Below are 8,160 nucleotides of genomic sequence, written 5' to 3'. Positions count from 1 at the left end.
ACAGGCCTTGTGTCTACACTAGTTGTACCTGAATCATGGAAATAAATATTTATGCACCCTTTGTATTTCAAATACACTTTCTGGTCAGGTTGCAGAGGTGACATAGGTGGGTGAAATGAGAGAAAGTGACTCCTGTGGGTTTCTTTGTCTTTTGGCTGTGACTCAGCATTACTTTACCTAAAATGTCTCCTCCAAATTGGATCAAACTTCTACACCAGCATTTTTAAACTAATTCTTAGCTAGTGATAAATATTCTGGGGGAGTGAAGCCTTTCTTGTTTTGTTTCATCTGTGTATAATACCTCAAAAACTCTATACAGAGTAAAAGTAGATAAAGGGCTCCTCATATAATACTATGGACACTGGGCTTTAATCACGTCACACCAAGACACACTACTGGAAGCATCTAATTTTTTCTCTACCTAACCATTTATTTTCCAATGTCCAGAGTATATGAATATTCATCTGTAGCTCTAGATTAACACACTGTTATCAAGAGAAACTTAAAAACAAAATACTACAATGATGGGAACATATTTGATTTGAATGAGATATCTGCAATTATGACATCATATAATTTTCTTGGATTTCCACATTCTCCACATAGTCTTGCTTACTTATTGATAATTATACTTTCGATGTTTCCTCTCATGAGTTACAAGTGTATCAAAACAATAAATAATTTATATAATATACTTCCAATTTAGGTTCTATTTTAATAGTTTGAATAAAAACAGAACAGGGTCTTCTTTACTAATCATTAAGCTGAGACATTTTTCTCCCTCTGGTCTATGTTACGGCTTTAGAAAAAGACATGTTATGACATGTGTGTGTATAAGCAAATCAATCTTCCCTTCAGCATCCATCTAAAAATCAGAGATGGATTTTTACAAAAGGAATAACCCTGAAATGTATGAGGGTATATTAAATATAGTTTTCAATGGTATATTATGCATTTATAGCAGTTTTAGCATTCCAACATGTGTACAGTTATCCATGGTTTCCTGAATTAATTCATCCATTCAGAACACATATATTGAGCATGTAGGCCTATGTTCTTTTCATCTCTCCTCTGATTAGCATTTCCCAGATATGTGAAAGCCTAACTTCACAATATCAAAAATTATTTTTGCTCTTTTTCCTTTATTTGAATATTTAAACTGCCTTGTATAACTGGGTTGCTGAATCACAGTTCATAAGTATCATCAATAATTTTCACTATCAAAATCATATTTTTCTATCTTGATTTTTTTTTGAAGAAGAGGGCATCATTCAGCACAAATTATTGTCAAAGAAAATGGAAAGCAGTCCTGGCAGTATCAGATAAGAAGTAGGCTCTGTATTGGTGAGTAAAGATCAGGATGGAGACTCCTCAGGAATAATCACGTTCCTGGTTGACAAGGACCCAGCCTGAAAGCTATCCGGGACACTGTCATCCTCCAGGCTGAACCCTTTTCCTTCAAGTAAGTTATGGCAGCCTAGAAATTGCTAGATGTTTATCATAGACAGTTAAATGGGACTAGTACATACGCTCATTACAAAGGGGGAACTCACAGGGGAGTAGAGGTCAAATGTGAAAACCTCTTGTAGCAGATAGAACTTAGAGATACACACAGTCACTGAAAAACTTTTTTAAAGAATGAAAAGAAGAGGGCTTCCCTGGTGGCGCAGTGCTTGAGAGTCCGCCTGCCGATGCAGGAGCCGCGGGTTCGTGCCCCGTTTCGGGAAGATCCCACATGCCGCGGAGCGGCTGGGCCCGTGAGCCATGGCCGCTGAGCCTGCGCGTCCGGAGCCTGTGCTCCGCAAATGGGAGAGGCCACAACAGGGAGAGGCCCGCATAACGAAAAAAAAAAAAAAAAAAAAAAGAATGAAAAGAAGAAATATTAAGTAACCTTGAAGTATGCATAACATAATTTAAACTGTTACATAACTACATATAAGAAGGGCTGAAATTCAAAGTTTTCAACCTCCAACACAACATGGTCACTAATAAATGAGGATAGACATTCAGCATGGTGCTGGAACAGGAAGACCTTTCTGTACCCAGGATTAACAATTTGATTGCTGAACTGTGGGGTGGTACAGAGGATATTAGTGGAGAACCCAAGACCCTTAGTGTAATGATGGCACAGTCAGAATGTGTGGGTTTGGGAACAGGAGGCATTACCTATTTATCAAAAGGGCGAAAGTATTTCAGTATTTTAAAAACCAATATGGATGTAGTCTTGCTTGCTGGCTGAATATCAGCAATGCATAAAGGATTTTTTTTTCTTAAATAATGTGTCATAGTGTTCCATGAAGATCTAAAATTGAATCTTAGCTGACTGAATGTTTGGTTACCTCTTGCTGTCAGGGGCATTTTGGATTCCTAGAAAAGTGTTATTTTAGAATATCATTAAATATATTCAGGAAGTGGCTTCTCTGCTGAATGATGCAGCAGGAGCGAAGAGGCTACAAACTTCAGGGCAAAAACACAAAGCCCCAAGCAGCAAGTTATCACATTTTTCTCTGCTCCATGACTTTTTCCCCCCATTGCACTTTCTGCTTAGATTTACTTTGACCAATGGCTTTAAAATAGAATGTCTAAAACGTTGGTTCCATCAGTGGTAATTCTGATGTCCTATTCACCATTTTATAGGTAATATTAAATAACAAAGGTAAATTATTTTTGTCCGTAGAGGCAAATTCCACTAGTATTCATAGCTGTTTTGTTAGAGAGGTCAAATATTTCATATACCTCTGCTTTGCCTGGTTAGTTCTGTTTCCATAGCATAGTTAGTCCTATTTAAGTTAAATAGTTCTTAACTTTGTTTAAAACATAAATTCAATAGATTTTTATCACATGCTGCCAAAACTATTCACCTATTTGTAATTTATCTGTTGAATAGATAGGAAAAACTATTCCATTTAGTTATTAACATATGTGTATAGTCTATTTTATTTTAAAGGAATAAACAGTCACATCAAATTGAGGCATATGAGCATATGTCTCCGTTACTGATTTTAGTACTTTTCTAGATATGAGAAGATGCAAGAAATCGGGCTCATAAATCTCCTCCTTAAAATATCTAATTATCTGAGGTTCTGTTCTGTCAGTTTTTCCCAGAGCACAGAGTACGTCCTTCCTGATCTCCACCCTGAACTCTTTTCAGAGTGTTGAAGGTCATTGAAGGTCAATGACTGCAATGGCTAGTGACCTAACCCTTGTAGAGGTAGATGGCAAGTGACAATTTTACTTAGCATGTGTGTGTGCACAAATATATGTATGTGTGTAAGTACACAAACATTTACACATACACATTATAGTGGTCTCATTTTTTTACATAATTTTATATCCACACTATTACAATTTACAAGTAATCAATATTTTAACAATTACATAGCATTTACACAACTGTATATAAACTATTCATAGGTAATCTACTGGTCAGACAGTTGGATTTTCCAAATATTTTGTAGCTGGAATGAATTTGTTTATACAGTTTTCCTTTTGCTACCTCATGATATATTATTAGACATAGAATTACTGGGTTCATGGACATTTTTGTAAAGTGTGGCAAATCCTGACAAAATAATTCAAGTTTATTTTAGAAACAAAAGTCCAGTGTAAGTATACTCAGACTGCAGATGTTCACTGTGAAGAGTTAAAAAGCGGGTTCAAAGGAATCATTCAGACAAAGGGAAATTTTATATCCCCTTAATTTTACATCACCATTAGCCTCCCCAATTTAACCACAATTAACCCTTAGAGTATAAAAGTGTCTTTCTAACATTCCTTTTAAAAACTCTCTCCCTCTTTACTTAAGTAGATATGTAGGTAGATGATAGATAGATAGATCTTAAATATATTATTTTGGAACTAGTGTTTGTCATTTAATACATTAACAGCAATGTTGACATATATTTCCAAATGGTTTTCAGCAGTGATGTACTCTCTTTTGTTTCTACCAACCAACATGTTAGGCTGAACAGATATATGCATGTTATCAAATGAAAATACAAAATTGCTGCATCATGTTTGAAACCTTCTCAAGAGAAATAAAGTGAAAAATCACACAACATAAATGAAAGAATGTCTTAAATTCAGAGTAGTTATCTAGCAAAGTGAGGCATTTCAGGAAGAGATATATACCTTTAAAATTAAGGATATTATTTTAATGTTATGTCACAAATGGTGATGAGGTATTGGGTGTGTGAGGCAGTGACAGGCATCTGATTCCTGTATATATATATATATATATATATATATATATATATATATATAAGATCCTGGAAGGGCAGTCTCAATAAAAGGAATGTTCAAGTTAATAAAGCATCCCATCTGTCCTGGGATGAGTTTTGTCCCCCAAAATGTATATGTTAAAAGCCTAACCCCTAGTTCCTCAGAATGTGACCATATTTAGAGATAGAGTCTTTAAAGTAGTAAGTGAGTTAAAATGAGGTCAGTAGGGTAGGCCCTAATCCAATATGATAGTTGTCCTTCTAAGAAGAGGAAATTTGGACACAAATATATGTAAAGAGAGAATATCATGTGAACATGAAGTGGTCATCTACAAGTCAAGGAGATAGGCCTCAGAATAAACCACCCCTGCAAGTACCTTAACATCTGACCTCTAGCCTCCAGAACTGTGAGAAAATAAATTTCTGTTGTTTAAAACACCCAATCTGTTGTACTTTGTTATGGCAGCCCTAGCAAACTGATACACTGTCTGTGGTGAGACTTTGCTTTGTGAGGGGATTCTCCTATCAGGAAAGAAAACTCCAATCCATATGCCACAAGAGTATAAAGTTCAAAGGCAGTTTTCTTAAGTAGAATATAAGAATCCAGTTTAAAAGTTTACAACCGGAGGAAACTGGGGATCTTGGTAGCACACAGGGAATTAATACTCTTTTTGTAGAAATTTTTCTGTAATATAGAAACAGAAAAATAATTTCTTGCTTAAGATATAGTTATGAACAAAAATTACATTGATCAAGGATTACTGAACTCTTTAAAGGTTTTCCAAAAACAAATATATGGAGGGGTCATAGCCCCCCCCCAAGAATGTAAAAAATAGAGAAATATCAAGAGATGATAAAAAGTATATTTTATATAATAAAAGAAGAAAGAAGAATCATGAACAATGAAAGAAATATATTGAGCAAGAAATACATATTTTGGGGAAAAAGTAGGACATTTAATATCAGTAGAATAAAATGTTTATTGAAATTTGAACCTTGTCAATTTTTGGCTTCTTACTCATTTAAATGGTGAATAGCATTTTTGATTTTAATATAGTGTGTCAATCTTTCCCTTTATGATAGTGTTTTCTTCATCTGATTTAAGTAACCAGTTCTTACTCCAAAGTTATGCAGATATTCTCCTGTGTTATCTTCTAGGAATGTTTTTGTTTTGCCTTTTATACCTGGATTTAATTTTTGTTTGTGGAGTGATATAAACATCAAATTTCACTTTTTTTTTTCCTTACAGAATACAAAAGATTCAGCACTATTTATTGAAAATTCAGCTCTTTTTCACAGTTCTTTGTCATAAATCAAATGACTGTGTATATGGACGTCTGTTTCTGGACTTCTGTTGTGTGCTGTCAAAATCATAGAGTAGAGAAGGTATTTATAGCACATATAGGCCACAAGTGTCTCATCAAGGAGGTATAAAGAATACCTATAAATTAATTAGAAAAGGCAGAAAACTTAATAGAGAAAAGGTTTAGACAGACACTTCAAAAAGAAGAATGTACAATTTGCTAGTAAATATATGAAAAGTTTCTCCATTACTTTAGTCACCAGGGGAACGAGATAATAACACCATAAATAAAACAGAAATACTAAAGTTGAAAATAGACTGCCAATCTGAAACATTGGCAAGAAAGTGAAGAAATAAGAATCCTCATAGCTTGCTGGGGAAGTTGTAAAACTGGTATAAATTATTTGGTAATACATTAAGATTTATCTTCGAAATTTGAAGATATGCATACATATTGCAGCAAAAGACATTTGAAAGACATGAAAAACATCCAAAAACTGAATATAATCTATCAACAATAGAATGGATACAGGAATAATGAAATACTTTAAAAATACAATACTATCAGCAAAGTAAATTTTAAAAAATAAATATATGCTGCAACAACATGATGTCTTACTATGTGTTCAAATCTCACTATATAAATATCAAAAATAGGCAAAAAATGATCATAAAAAATGTCGGGAAAGAGGCAGGGGTATTTGTGAGGCACACTAAGGCTATTTCTGGGGATATTCTAATATTGCATTTTTCTGCTTTTAACCTGGGTGGTGCTTGCATGGTTATATACTCCCATGGTTTTGAGGTATACATATAACCTATGTATTTTCCTGTAATGTATGTTTATAATTCAATCAAATAGTTTTTTCAAAGTTAACAGATGTGAGAATTTTAGGTAAAGAACAATAGTGACTGTAGTTTATGAATTCATTCAGGATCAAATCAATAAGAAAAAAGATTTCTAAAAATTGATAGGAAATCAAAACAAATAAATCTAACTATACATCAAGTTGTTTGCTTAGTCACACTGGAGAAGGAATTATTTCCAGTGTCTTCAGAACACTGTATTCCTACATTTTATTCTTAGCTGAATATATTTTATAATCAAATAAAACTTCAAGTAAATCTTAAAATTTATTCTGCTTTCTTATTGTTCAAAACAATACTGTCATTATTACTTTGAAACTGTATATATGAAAATTTGTTTATACATAGATAAAACAAATAAGTAGTTATGCTTACTAGATTTTCAGTACAAGAGAACAAAGAAATTAAAGTTTAAAATCAAGTAAACAGGGCTTCCCTGGTGGCGCAGTGGTTGAGAGTCCGCCTGCCCCGGTTCGTGCCCCGGTCCAGGAAGATCCCACATGCCGCGGAGAGGCTAGGCCCGTGAGACATGGTCACTGAGCCTGCGCGTCCGGAGCCTGTGCTCCGCAACGGGAGAGGCCACAACAGTGAGAGGCCCGTGTACCGCAAAAAAAAAAAAAAAATCAAGTAAACATCCTATAGTACTAAATATAAAATTGAAATATCAATATAAATCCATGAATTTTAAAAAATACATCTGTCCTATATCAGTACACTAAAACAACACTATTGACCCATGAACTAAACAGCCCTGATGGCCAAGACTTAAGTTAAATATGGGCCCAACAGTAAGAGTTCCCATATACCAAGGCAGGTCTAACTACTCTGTCTATGAATGTTCTACCTGTCAGAACAGAGATCAATGTTGATCTGTGGATATTGCATGCACTATTGCTCAAGGAGAACAACAGGCCACTTGGTGACAAATTAAGCCTCATCCTTGGGGGTTGCTACTCTATTTTGCTCTTAAGGAAGGCTGCACACCTTTAACTATCTTCACAAATCTTTGTCAGTTAAGTGCTTTATCTTTCCTTTTGACCTTGTCAGTCATAACAGTAATTGTAGCCTCCTGGCAGTTAAGTGCTGAATTCTGACCTCTGTTATTTTTAAGCCCTATCATCCAACTCTGCAGCTGCCTCTTCTATGTCAGCCTTGTTCTGTAGAGTACTGTTGATGCCCCTCTTACCTCATATTCTTGGTGAATGGTTCTGGGCTCTTTCGTGGAATATAAATCTGTGATGTGTATCCTGACCTTATCTAATATATCCATTCCAGTATACCCACTTCTCTTAACCACCTTCTTCTATACCATCTCCTAGGACAATGCAAACATTCCCCCACCCCCACCGCTTTAGTGCTCACTATTTACCTTTCCCAGGTTTCTAAGGGCCTCCTCAGTAGCAATTTTTTTTCTAATACTTTGAGGTCTCTCCTAAGATAATAACTATGTCCTGGGAAAGAGATCCCCAGTTCAATAAGTAGTTGCTTGCTTACTCTTACATTTTGGCCTCCTTGATCAAGAACCCTAGGAGTAAATCCTAGGAATACACCCCTGGCTCCAGTCCAAACATGATGACTATTTCTTGCAACTCTTTTTGTTTATGGTCTCTTTCCTATGTTAGGTTCAGTGCGTTCCAAGGCAGGATTTCCTGGGATTTATTGCTATCATTATTCTGGCAATCAGAAAAGGATATAGGGGTAGCTCCTGAGGAGAAAACCTCTTGCCTTGTGGGGCAGCACCTTCTCTTCTTCTACAGCAACTTCCAGGAG

The 8,160-nt window shown here is 35.2% G+C and overlaps 1 pseudogene; it reads left to right on the top strand.

Moving 5' to 3' along the window:
- The first annotated feature begins 2,011 nt into the window (after positions 1 to 2,011).
- Positions 2,012 to 8,160, top strand: part of LOC103083646 (protein lin-28 homolog A pseudogene) — a 137,554-nt pseudogene continuing 131,405 nt past the window's right edge.

This window comes from Lipotes vexillifer, unplaced genomic scaffold (genome assembly GCF_000442215.2).
Source record: "Lipotes vexillifer unplaced genomic scaffold, Lipotes_vexillifer_v1.1 scaffold761, whole genome shotgun sequence".
Taxonomy (NCBI): Eukaryota; Metazoa; Chordata; class Mammalia; order Artiodactyla; family Lipotidae; genus Lipotes; species Lipotes vexillifer.
Note: the sequence above shows the minus strand (reverse complement) of the source record. Positions and strands in the feature narration are given on the sequence as shown.